This window comes from Epinephelus lanceolatus, chromosome 2, assembly GCF_041903045.1.
Source record: "Epinephelus lanceolatus isolate andai-2023 chromosome 2, ASM4190304v1, whole genome shotgun sequence".
NCBI classification, from domain to species: Eukaryota; Metazoa; Chordata; class Actinopteri; order Perciformes; family Serranidae; genus Epinephelus; species Epinephelus lanceolatus.
The window spans coordinates 12,152,718-12,166,773 of record NC_135735.1 but is presented as its reverse complement, the minus strand read 5'-3'; the positions used below and the strand labels follow the sequence as shown (position 1 = coordinate 12,166,773).

Genomic DNA, 14,056 nt, shown 5'->3' with positions numbered 1-14,056 from the left:
CTCTTGCAGACAGTACCCTTGTTTGTTGCTTGTTGCTCTCTGTTTACCGCTGTGCCATATGTTTGAGGTTGATGCTCTCTAATTAGGTGTCAGAGAGCATCATGGACATGTGGCCTGCAAACTTACCCAGAATAAAAAATGTATGGCATCCACTTATTGAACGAGACCAGTCTACAGGCATACTTGCTAACACGCTCACAATGCCAGTGTTAACATGCTGATGTTTAGTTGGTTTACTCTTTACCAGGTTCAGTATCTTAGTGTTTGAGTTTCAGCATGCAAAGATTTGTGATTATTCAGGACTATATGCAAAGTACAGCTGAGGTTGATGGGAATGTCTTTAGTTTGAGCAGGTATTTATATACCTGGTGTTAACATTTTCAAGCATAATGTGGAGCATCATGACACTATGTTCCAACACGTATGTATCTGACGATCACGTTGCATCGCTCCACATCAGAGCTCTCTGCCCACGCTGTATTCATTACATATGCACTTCTGTTGCGTCATGTAAACAAACCACCAGCTGTGCACTCGAGATCAGCCTGGAGACATAACCACTGACTTATTTTTCTAAGTTTGTACTTTTTAAACAGACAACACACATTTTATGTTGTGATATTTACCGGAAATGACATAGAATACAGCCAACAGCACACAGCCTTGCTTGTTATTAGTGATAGTCATTTACCTTACTTGAAGCTTTCAGCTCCCAGATGAACTCCCTTCAGCCACCTGCCACTTTTTCCAAGGTTTCTTCAGTAAAATAAGAAGGAATCATAGTGATAATCAGCCATTCCTTGTCCGTTGCGTTGCTTTTAAAGCCAGCGACAAGAATCAATAGAAACACGGCGTCCGACAAAAGTTTAGCTCAAAACAGCACGCTGCATCGCTCACAGCCAGTTAGGACGCCTCTTACGTGTGCTTCAGATCTAAAATGTTGCCATTTTGGTGCAATTTGTCTTTTTGAGAGACTAACTGTGTCATAACTTCTCATGTCACCCCAGAAAACACACTTAACTTTCAAGTAAACAACATGTACTACTCATCTCCTACTACAATTTGATCTCCTTCATGTTGCTGGTGCTCGGCTTAACAGTAAATGGCGCACGGCCTCTCAGACACTAGTGGCTCTGACAGTCCATTTATATTACATCAATCATGTTGTCATGTAGCTCATTACTGAGGCAGGACAAGTGGATTTAGTGCAGTGATGCCGTCAGCACAGGTTACTGATTTAGGCTACAATAAAACTTCAATTAAATGCCCAGTCCCTTTTACTAGCCAGTGTGGCTACACACTTTGACAAATAAAGGCCGGTATCTCAATTAGAGGCCTGGTCTGGTTGCCAAGCGGTTCATTTTTATAGAAGTTCTTTGGATGTATAAAACCGGATTATTTACTCCCCACTGGAGCTTATGTTAGTTAGCTGCTTTGATCGCACATAGAAACATAAATGTTTATACTTTGTCAATATAGAGATGCTACACATAAGCCCCTTTTACACTGCCAGATTTTCGGCGAATGTTGGGCTGTTTTGCCGGCAAGCTGCGAACGTTTAGACACACAGAGCCGGATTGGTGAGTTGATCCGAGGTGCCCAATTTTCCACCTCGTAGGGTAGTCATATTGGCGGAACCTTTTTGGTTTAAAAAGAACAAGGCGCCCTTCTGCCACTGGAGGGGCTGTTGAAGACTTGTGGGAGGGGAGGGTGGGAGGCTGTTGATGACGCTGCACGTGCAACCCAGTGGCGGTGGATAAACAGGAAACAGCTGATAGCAGGAATTAGTGAGCAGCTAGTAGCAAGAGGGAAACGCAAACCTGACAGACACTGTAAAGATGAGCAACTGAGGAGACAAAGAATTGCGCGCCCTCCTTGTCCTCGCAAATGAAGAGGCCATTAACCATCAAATGACGGGGACGGTGAAGGACGGGCCGACTTATGAGAGAGTCGCCGAAGGACTGACCAGCTGCGGCTTCCCTCCCACGTCACTGTTTACGTCACACGCTGAGCTACACGTTTTGTTACTTGTTCACGCCCCCCATTGCCCCGAAAAAGGCGCATTCTGTATAAACAAAAGTAGGTAGGCGACATTTTGCTGCACTCCCCGATTTTGTTTTTATACTGCCAATGCTGAAAAAAGACTGATTGGGCTTTCCTGCAAATTTGCACAATTCCTGTTTAAAAAGGGCTACTGTTAGCTTGGTTAGGTTCTCCACAATTCAATCGTTCAGTTAATTTTACTGAAACTACAGTATGAGCGCCAAAGAAGACAGTAATTTATTCAGATTTACCAGCCTGGTATTGATATGGTATTCAAAGTCTAATTTTTATAAGTAAAACTCATACTGCTTTAAATAAACAGTTTATTTGATTGTATTTCTTGAACTTTGCTGAGCAACAGTTTTGTGTGAAAGGAATTAAAGGCCTGTCCCATATAGACACCTGTCCCAAATATAAGCACATAATGGCCCGGTGTTTTACGGCACCTTTTAATTTGCCAGAACTTGTCATAATGACAAATGTCTGTTCAGCCAGTTTGCAAAAAAATCAAGCCGTTAAAGCTCGTACACCAGACCGGCAAAACAGGAATTTGACCCAACTCTAACCATGAACCAATGTATTGGACAAATTTAAGATATTGACCTGGTGATGGTGCTAAAGGAACAGTCAGAACATCACCCAAATCCACATGATTCATCCACTGGGGACCATGAATGTCTGCGCTAAATTTCATTGACATAATTCAGTCTCAACCGAAGTGTTGATCGACAAACATTGTTATTCACAGAACCAAAGATTTTTTGGCTCAAAATATGTGGCCTCCATTTACTAAAAAACCTTTTGCCAGTCTAATAACGCTCCTATTACATGTGAATCTGACAGAATTTTAGATAATAAACTTAGTCCCACATTTCTGCGACAGGCAAAGAAAATTAATAAGCCTTCATGAAAGTCAAGCACATCAAACATAAAGAGGAGCCAAATGTAACAGCATTCCTTTAATTTCATCATTTCTCCCTGCGAGTGATTTTAATTCACACTCTGAAACTAGCATTCGATTTCAGAAGCATAATTTAAATTTCACCCAGGCATAATGATCAGCAGCATGAAGGTTGGATTGCTGCTGGCCGAAGCGAAGCACAAAGCGTGATAATTCATTGTTAAATGGACACATGGCCGAAACCACATGTGTCCAGGATCCTCGGGTACCTGCAGGGTATTAGTGCTTAACAGGAGGGAGGGGCTGCGGGAGGCTGGATAGAAAGGTGATGACACTTGGCTGCGGTAAGCAGGGATCCAACGGCTGCTGCTGCACACACACATACATAAATATACATACACACACACACACACTTGAGCCAGGCTTTTAGGGGCTTGATGGGCCGTGGGAGGGGGAAGGCAGATGGGGGAGGACGTGACCGGTGTCTGCAGGGACAGCTGCAGACGTCTCCCCTCCTCACCGCCTCACACCTGTTACACATCATGTCCGCTACAACACACACAGCATCGTGGGTGAACCCCAGCACGGCGCCACACACTCTGAGAATTAGCAAACACAACACACATGCGTGTTCAAATAAAATTAACATTATTAAACGGGGGTGACATGCCATGATCCGTCATCATCTCATTTGTTACTCTTGAAGTGAAAACACATTGTTGCAGCTTTAAATACATTTCTTGCGTGACATTTATTTGACATTGAGTGCAAATAATAATTACTGGAACATTATCGAGACATTAATTAAAAGCACAGAATTACTACGAATGCCCTAAATTGAGAAATTCAATTCACTGAACGAGCTACATCCAGAAAGCCTTTATCTCTGTGTGAATTCGCCACTGACTTATTCAGTTTTTTCTTTTAGGTCTGTCCAATATTCCATATCTTCCAGTGTCTTCTAATTAATTCATGAAAGAGAAATGGAAATGACAGTCATGTTAGAGATATATAGTATCGTGTGCAACTAAGAAATCTCAGTGGATTATTCTCTTTACGTATAACTGAAATTAAACTGCATTATTTTTGCTACAGCATCAATATCTGCTCTGTAAGAAGAGGAAAAGAAAACAGAAACTAAAAGAGAGCAATTAATCTTTGCATTATGTTCGGGACCAAGCAGTGAGGCAACAAGGACGTAGGAGTTATTGACAAAATAGTGGATCTTTATTTACCCTGAAAAATGCATGAAAAATTACAAACCAAGAAATGAACAACTCGGCCTATGAAAGAGGTCAACATGATATAACTATACTCAATATAATAACTAAACAAGGTGTTAACTGAACAAACTGACCTGTCCAAATGACACACGAGGGAGCTTGATAAACTAAACTAAACTAAACACAAAGCAAAACTAACTAAACCAGAATCATCCCCATGACATGGCAGCACATGATTTGATCCAATGAGTTGGCTCCAGGATTTAAGAGTCCTCAGCCCTCAGCTGCACCTTTGGCCAGGAAGTGACCACCCTAAACAACCACTGTAACTCAAAGACAAAGAAACAGATGATTAATATCAAACAGTTTGCCTGTGTGACCCTACAATGCCAGAATGTGTACACTTAAACAATATAAGGTTAAAAGCAAATAAACAGATTCTAAATCAAACCAACCGTGCGATGCGAATTGTTCAGGTATGGTTGACCATAAATAAAAGTAAACAAGGTAGATAACAAACTAATGAGTTTTAAGAGTGTGGACTGGGAAAACATTATCATGTGTGGCTGTGACCATCACGTTAATTTAGCAGAATATCATAAGTTATCTGTCTGCGTAGAATCAGGATCAGGTTTATTGCAAAGACAGAGTCTGCCATAGAGTGTGCCAGGGCTGACGTCAAAACCCGGAAGTTTAGCATCACGCTGGTTCCCGGAGGAGAAAGTGAATGTGATTTTTGCATTGGGTTTTGGATTATGTCAAAAAATAAGCTCTGTGGCTAACACAAGTTTATGGTACTTACAGGTTTTGTTCAGCGAGATAATCTTCACATATGAACACCTTTCATACCGCATTTGAAGCTTAAATGCGATCGCCAGAAGTAAAAAGCTAACGTTAGGCTTTAACGGACTGCATGACTACTCCACAGTTGCATGACTCTTGACGTCACCGCCACTAAGCTTTCAACTGATTTCGGCCGCTTTATTTTAAAAACATTGTATAATGGGGAAATCGGACTGTTTAAGCTAAATAAGAAGCTGTAATGGCAGACTGCCAGCACTCTCGCCTGTTCGGGAGTGATGACGTTTAATGTCCCCGACAGGGTTTGTAGTTGTATTGAGCAACTTGTTCGCAACCGCCTTTTTTACGACACGGAAAAGCTTCAAAATTCACAAGTAGGGTATTTACTGACGTGTTTTATGTCGTAGAACAAAACCTGAAACTCGCTTAAGCTTTTGTTAACCACAGACCTTATTTGAGGCATTTTACCAAAATCCCATTCAAAAAATGTATTGACTTTTAGACGAGAGAACCCGAAGTACTAAAAGCGCTAACAGAGTTCCGGGTTTACTGACACACTCTATAGTGTTTGGTGTATAACAATAAACATAACAAATGTACTGCAAAAGTCAAGAAACATAAAAGACAATAAGTGAATGAATGAATAAAAGAAGCCATGATTTTCATAAAGCTTGCAGGCCAATTTTGTTATCAATGAACTGAGCCATTCTAGCTGTGTCCTCCTCGTTTCCACTTTTTATGCAGGCTAAGCTAACAGGCTGCTAGCTCCAGCTACTGCCGACCATACACCAAACAACTTTTCAAGCAACTCCACTATCAAATTTCTAATGTTGGAATAAAATCACAAGAGTTTCCATTTCATTTTATTTTATTTATTAGAGAGAGTACAAACATTACATACAATAACAAAACGGCACACTGTGTGGCTAAAGTACAACCAACCAACCTTTGTTACTTAAACAAAGGATGGACATTCTTCAAAAAAGCACCTAGTTTATAGATTATTTTTGGTGTATCTGATTGTAATTACATAATTAATTAAAACATAGATGAACAGTTTAGATAATACTTTGGCAAATACCTTTCTCTGTAAGTCATTAAGCTTACATCCGGACATTAAACAAAATATGACACTCATCTCCCATATGATTATCATCACAGAGGTTGCAGATCCTCTGGTTTCTTTCCAGCCCTTTATGTCTTTCAGTGACTTCAGGAATTCTTGTGCTGTTTACTCAAATCACAAATAGCCTTTACCTCAGTTATCGGGCGCCCCTAATCTCAATCTCGATCGTTTGGTGTAAGGTGGTCATAAAACTCAGTCCAAGCTGTCTCAAGTCAGTTTTTTGGCATTCTGACAAAATCAAACATGTTCAATATCATTGTAGGTTTTAGTCTTGGCTCATTTAAATACTGAAGTTCAGTAATATGAACATGGTCGACATCCAATAGCTGCGCTCTCTCCAGCACCAAACAGGAAGCAGCAAACTAGGTAGATGTTAAACATGGAGGGGACTCCGGGGAGGAACAAGTCTCGGTTCTGTTGTACTGTGGAAAAGGAGGAGAAACTGGTGGAGCTGTGACGTGAACAAGAATCAGTGTTTAATTTAGTGTGTATCTGATCCCCCACCCAGCACTTATTTTAGTGAGAAATCTTAATTCTTGAAACAGTACCCCCTCATTCCCACTGTCTCCTCCCACTAAAGGAGAGCAACTATGTCATGTAAATGTAAAGTTTGTACACAAATACAGTTTGTCTTCATTTTATTGATGCCGAACTGACAAGAATACTTGAAACATTAGATGCCTTTTATCTTGTGTTTCTAGAGTCATGTGTGTCTGCAGACATGTAAGGAACTGTCAATATGTTGTGTTGCTTAAAGGGAGTTTGGTGAAATATTTTCCACCAGGAGCAGGATGGGAAATAATCTCAAAATGAATCTAGCTGTAGTCTTGCAAATAGTGACCCTGCAAGATCCTCAGTCTACGCAAAATCTCATCTGTGACTAAAAACTCAATCTTTAGATGTGAGAGTTGTCAGATTTAAGTCTTTTAAAATATTTAAATGTCCTTTCAAAGTCATCTAATGTATGGTAGATGTACATATTTACCATACAAATATGAGAGCGGTATCAATCTTCTTTTCTACTCCTCAGCAAGAAAGCAAATAATCATATTTACGAAAGCATCCAATGTTCCTCAAAAAAGCCAAATCCTATATTTGGCTTTTCTCAACCTATTATTTGTTTTGTACATTTATGCTGTTGCTCAAGGCAACCAATCCCTTGACATGTGACTTGACACTTTAACAAACAAGGGAGGAATTTCTCAGAGGGACAAACTGTCAGCGGGGGTCATGGCGTTCCCAGATCTCAACTGCTCTCAGAGCGAATCTCAGTTTCTTCTGTATCGATGGAGGAAAAGCAGTTTGCTCTTGAAACGCTGCCTTTCATTACGGTCTGGGGGAGTGGTGTAAACATGAGTCAGGAAGCTAAACAAGAGGCCAACAAGAGGTCGGGTCGGAGAGAAGAGAGAGGTCAAGTGAGGGAAGAAGCCAAGGCTTCCTATAAAATCTTTTGTTCCATGTATTGCACTCTATGAAAGCATTTACCTTCATTTGAGGTTGAGAAGCCAAAAAGAGACTAAAAAAAGCTCAGTGCATCTTCAAACGCAGAAAAACAAACATAAAAATGATACAAAGAAAAATCGATAGCTTGGCTGACTTTGTAAAGCTCACATCTTTGCTTCTGTTTTTCACTTTAACTGGTGTAGACACTAACAAAGGATTTCTCTTCCACAGTCCATGACTCGGAGCTCCGGGGCCCAAACAGATGACCGCGCAGAGGCCCTGTTTGCTGTAATGATGTCAGTATAACCGTGTTTCCATTACCTTACATAGTGCTGCAGAGGAAGTCCGATTTTTCCTCTGTTGTCCAGGGCAAAGCCGGAGCACAGGTAAGACCAAAGCAGCCTGTAGAGAGTTGTAAATTATAGAGAGGTTCGAGAAGTTATTTTCATAAAACATAACGCCTATGGCTACTCATTTGGAATTTGGTCCTGGCTGCTTGAAATATTTACAGGCTTTGTGAAGAGGTGGATATGTTCTTTTTTACGTTAAGGAAAAAGTTTCTGTATTTATACATAAAAGAGCAGGTGTTATGCTCAGAATGTTAAAAATATTAGCAGCACATACAGAAGACACAGGCGTTGTTTGCCACGGCGAGGTGTAAATAATAAAATCAGTGACGGCTGAATTCCATTTAGCTGCTTCAGGTTCATGGTCTTAATGTTGTGTGTGCTGTCTCGCTGCCATGACTCATAGGAACACTTGAATGATGTAATGGTAGTAATAACACCTTTGCATTTTCCCATGACAAGTCAACAGTCTGCTGTGAAAAAGGCCTGTTGAGGTGTGGAAAGATGTTTGTAAAGGTGCCTGTGACCCTGTCGCTGAAAGAAGGTGCAAATGTGCTCATTTTTATTTGTGTGTTAAATAAGTCTGTCGTCCATATTTTTCTAATTGTCAACAAAACTTATGAAAAGGACCAAAACCAACAATGACTTGATCAAGTTTCTCTGTATCGAAAGCCTGATGTATCTTAATCTCTACTAGGGCTGCCCCAGACTAAGAATATTCCTAGTTGACCAATAATAGTAATTTAGGGCCATTAGTCGACTAGTCGCCTGCATGTTTACGATATTAATTTATTTATTATACTATATATTTTGGGCGGGGCAACACAATGGTTTGAGTTCAAGGTGTGAGAAAGAATAGTATCAGTAGTATCATGGCTAATGGGCATATAGCTACTTCCATGTTTCAGATGATACGTCATATTTGTAGTCAAATAATGGTAGGCAACCAGCTTTCAAGAGCACGGGAGCAGGTTGCGTCGGTGGTTTGGGCCGCGACCCACCCGCTGGCAACTATTGCTGTAGTGCCATAGAGTGTCTTTGTTAAAATATTAAAAACCATAGACCTCCCTTGGTTTCTGGACGATGGTTTTGAGTCCATTAGTTTGGCATTTTGATCGTCGACATCTTGGCTTTTTGGATCCAGACGTGACCATATTTGGGCAAGACGGTGGAGCTGTAGGGGAGTGAGGGGTGGATCTGACTGAAAACCTGAGGACTCATCTATTTTACTCTAGCTGGGACCCTCAGTTACAAAATGAACATCATGCTGTATGGAAGAAGACCAGGAACTAGCGATTGAGACCATAAATTTGTTAGGAAACTGTTTGCTGAGGTAATAAATCAAGTGAGAAGTAGGGTCATTTTCTCATTGACTTCTATACAGTCAGATCTTTTAACAGTCAGCGGAGACGCCCCCTGCTGGCCATTAAAAAGAACGCAGGTTTGAGGCACTTGTGCATTGGCTTCACTTTTTATTCCTGGAGACAATCGGCTATCGTCTGATGACAATAAGCCTCTTGGAGTGAGGGCCAATTATTCTATTGATGTGGTGAAGCCAGTGAATATCTGGGCCAAGACGTCCTTGTGTGATGCTCATTGTTTACAGTTGGATTAGCACCGAGAGAAAGGTCCATACAACATTTTGGCTAATTCTATAAACAGAAAATCCACAAGTTAAAAGCTACCTTTTTCATCAGACAACAGTGGTACCATAGATTGCATTTCCACCTCCTTTGCTCTCCTCTCCAACTGTTTACCTGCAGATAACCAATCCCACTCAAACATGGTTGATTGTTACTTCAGGGACTACAAACATAAACCAGAATGCTCCTTATGCCAACATTTTGTCCTCTTGCCCACGGATTCATCATGCATATGCGGATATCTGTTATTAGAGATTAACCTGGCGATAACCCCTGGAGATAACTTGTTGAAAACACATCAATATTACTTCATTACCATGAACATAAGCTGCACTTTGAGTTAATTTAACATACAGTACATCCTCCTGGTGCCACAAATTCTCATTAGACCACCAAATCTGTATTGATCCACATCTGAAAACACTCCCCAACGCCCCCCTTTTGAATAATATTTGCCAATAAATGACAGTGTCCAGCTGTTTTGGATTATTATTTAGCCTTCTTGAAAATAAAAGTACATATTCCTAAGCATTTTTTAAAGATTTTCATTAAGTAGGATCTTAAGTAGGATCAAATTGTCTTTGGGCTGAGAGCCACAGAGAAACTGGAGATGTGGGAACATATTGAGAGACGGGGTAACCAGTGTTGATTTTGGGCTTTACACAGGATTTGTTGACAATTACAAAAATATGAAATGTCACCAGCCTTATCTTTTAAATGGTGAAGCTGGAGAGGCTTTTTGTGAACATATTGTATCATCAGCCAATATTTATGTTGCGATCACCAATGACCTTGAGTTTCAAGCAAATAATTTTTTCTTCATGACAGTGGTGTCTGTCATCAACAGCAGGGATGGTCCAGTGCATAGATGAACCATAGGCTCCCACCTGATCAGTGGTGCCACCAGACATTTTTCAGTGGGGTGGCCAGATGGGGGCCACTAGAAATGTTGGGGTGGCAAACTGGTAACAAACCTCTCAGAGTTTTGGGGAGACTTGTGGATACCCATAGAACTCATGTTTTGTTTTTTTGTTCAGATATCTTGAGGTGAGAGTTGAATTGACCCTTTTCAAAATTACCATTCGCCAAAATTTAACCAAAATTTGGAGCGTTATTTAGCCCCCTTCTTGGAAAGGTATGCTGACATGGTTAGTACCCAGTGCCGGCCGGTGGCATAGGCAGTATAGGTGAATGCTAAGGGTGCCGTCATCCAAAGAGGGCGCCACAAATTGGGGAAGAAAAAATAAATCAAAATGTTTATCTTTTACTTTTTTCACGAATACTATTACTACTATTTTTTTGAAATATTACATACGGCCACAACAACATAGCGACATAGCAAAGCTTACTAAATAATAGAGACCGTAGAGACCGTAAGTGCTATAAGGTAGGCAACTGGATTGCTGGCGTTTCTTGAAGACGTTTCGCCTCTCATCCAAGAAGCTTCTTCAGTTCCTCTTCTTCAGACATCTTCTTCAGATGAGAGGCGGAACATCTTCAAGAAACGCAAGCAAGTCCAGTTGCCTACGATATAGCACTTACGATTACCATGACCTGGATGACTGAGAATCTTCACCGACAAAATAACAGAGACCTTTTTTTCTGGGTTCTTGCCGCCCCTGGTCCACCTCAACTACTAGTACCCACTCAACTACCACTACACTACTGCGAGGACTGGATGTGGGGAGACAGAAAAAACAATAACAAATCGGTGTTGAATTAGGCAGGTGGAGGGCTAGTTATCATTACGTCTAAGCAGCCGGTGGCCACAACGAACTGCTCAGGGAGGGTGCATTGACTTAAACTGAGATGTGTTCAAGCTCTATTCAGTAAAGATGAGTACACGAAGTTATGTTAGAACAGTCTCATGATGTGTTCGGTATAATCTTGTAAAATGTAGCTTTTGGTGAGAAATTTGAATAATTACAGTTGTTTGAAGGAGAAACCAAATATGATAGGGCTGCCACTGTTGGTACCAATGGATGCCTCATGCTGTCTAGTTTCACATGATACCAGCACCTTTGCTGTAGCTTAATAAATAAGCGCACCACAGCCTCTTAAAGACAGTAATGTCAGCGTTCAGTTATATTTCCTCCTGGTCCCTTCTTTGTGGTGACACTGCATTCAAAATGTAATATTGTTCATTTTTGTTTCCTTGTAGCTTCTTGGTTGTGTTTTTAAGATTGCAGCCATCAACCAGTAAGAGAACATTGACGCAGCTTAAATGGCTAAATGTGTGAAAATATAAAATGTCACTTTTGCCTGTGTTTTGAGTGCTGTCTGCCCTCCAGCTACCTGACACCAAAACAAGGAACGTCTACTCTGATGCACATTTTCACACTTTTATTCCCCTAGGTGTTCACGGTGTGAAAGTGCGAGCAACAACACAAACAGAATGTGTTCTTTGTAGATCATCTGATGTCACAACATTGTAAAGTAGCTGCAGATGACACGAGATTAGTCCCTCAGTATTTGGAATATTGCAGGATTTGTTTTGTACATTTTGGGTTTTGTTGAGATTCTGAAACAAGTACAAAACTTCTGTGTCAAGATCAGTAAATAATTATTCTATTTTCTTGAGAAAAAGGAAATATAATTACACCCATGGCCGGTCCAGCCTTTGCCTCTTTAGGAGTGTGAACAATATGCTGCTTAATAATCTAGAGAATCTTAACTCCCTGGATTAAATCCAAGGTTACAAATCTTGGTGTGATCCTAGATTCACACCCCACATTAACAAGGTGACAAAAACATCATTTTTCCACCTCAGAAACATAGCTAAGGTGTGACCATTTCTAAATGAAAAAGATGCAGAGAAATTGATTCATGCCTTTATTTCAAGCCAACTCAACTATTGTAACGCACTTTTTACCAGCCTCCCAAAAAACACCACTGAGAGACTTCAGCTCATTCAAAACTGCAGCTCGGCTATTAACCAGAACCAAGTCTGAGCTGCTCTGCACTGACTTCCTGTTACATTTTGAATTGATTTTAAGCTCCTCCTCCTTATATTCAAAGCCCTAAATTGGTTCAGGCCAATTGTTAACTATTTGCCTCCGAGAACACTGCGATCATCTGCTGCTGGTTTACGGGAGGTTCCCAGCAACAGCCGGAAGAAGATCAGGGATGCAGCCTTTGTCAATTATGCCCCAAAGCTATGGAACACACTACCTATAGATATCAGGGAAGCTGGCTTGCTAAATATTTTTAAAAGAAAGCTAAAGATGTGTCTGTTTAAAGGGATAGTGCACCCAAAAATTAAAATTCAGCCATTATCTACTCACCCATATGCCGAGGGAGGCTCAGGTGAAGTTTTAGAGTCCTCATATCACTTGCGGAGACCCAAGGGGAGACCGGGTAGCAACACAACTCCACCTAATGGAGGCTGACAGCGCCCCAGATTCAGCCATTATCAAGTAGATAATGGCTGAATTTTCAATTTGGGTGCACTATCCCTTTAATTTAGCCTTTAACTAGCCCTGATTTTCCCGATACAGATCTGAAATGCTTTCCTTTTACACTACACGCTGCTGTAACTCTTTTGAAATCTTACTTGATTTTATGATTTTTAGTTTTCCAATTCTATGATTTTTATGACTCAGTTAATCCATGTTTTAACTGTTTTTAAATGTCCTTTCATATGAATTGCCCTGTCTGTTTTATGTCCATTTTGTCTATTTTCATGTGAAGCACTTGGTGCTTACACTGCCCTTATTGTTAATCACTTAGTGCTGCATTTCTCGTAGGAAATGTGTTTACATTAATAAAGTTTATTATTATTATAACATTACCATGCAATTCAAATTTGTAGAAATACATAATCATCAGTATAATTAGGCCAAAATAGAGACAGAAGTAAAGATTTAATTGCTGAATGTTTTACAGCACAGAGAACAAAGGTGTTGGTGTAGTAATAATCATAAACTCACAGAGCAGAGATCTTTGTATCTAGTGTGTCTCTATATATGAATGTTTCTTCGCACCTCTCCTTAGTGATAGCCTTTCCTCTGCCACAGTGTCAAACTGATTGCCCAACAGACTCCAGCCGGCTGAAGCTCCTCCAGTTAACGTTGCCAGCTGCCCTGAGGCGAGTTTAACCTGAGAGGAGAGATGCACCTGTACAACATTAAGCTGGGATTGCGGTGCTCAAGCTCACTAAATCTCTGTCCACTCAACAGGTATTAAACCCCAAGCAGCGAAGCGCCACACAGGGGGCTGCAAACGTCTCCTCTTCCCTGCTGATGAGCCTTTGCTTCTCCGTCCTGCCTGCCAGTGTTGTCAGTAGTCATGCAAAGAAAACTGGTGGTGCGGTTAGTCAGCCTGTGAATTATAGCCAAGGCAGCCGGTATCAGTGTTAAGGGAGCGAGTCGTCAACTCTGCACGTCTCTCAACACCTCAGTTTCTTCAGCATAAATCAAGTGAACATGTTTTCAAATCTCCTTCCTGCTCACCCATAAACATCACTTTGTTTGTATGAAGGGAGCAGCATATTTAGGTGAACCAGGCATGGCGTGATTGTGAATGACTGA

At 40.9% G+C, this 14,056-nt stretch overlaps 1 long non-coding RNA gene across 1 annotated transcript in view; it reads left to right on the top strand.

The window, feature by feature from the left end:
• Positions 1-13,615, top strand: part of LOC117259621 (uncharacterized) — a 46,594-nt gene extending 32,979 nt beyond the window's left edge. The window contains exons 4-5 of the long non-coding RNA XR_004501859.2: positions 7,769-7,923; positions 13,544-13,615. This is a non-coding gene — a long non-coding RNA (uncharacterized LOC117259621). The remainder of the gene's footprint in view (positions 1-7,768; positions 7,924-13,543) is intronic.
• Positions 13,616-14,056: the final 441 nt, after the last annotated feature.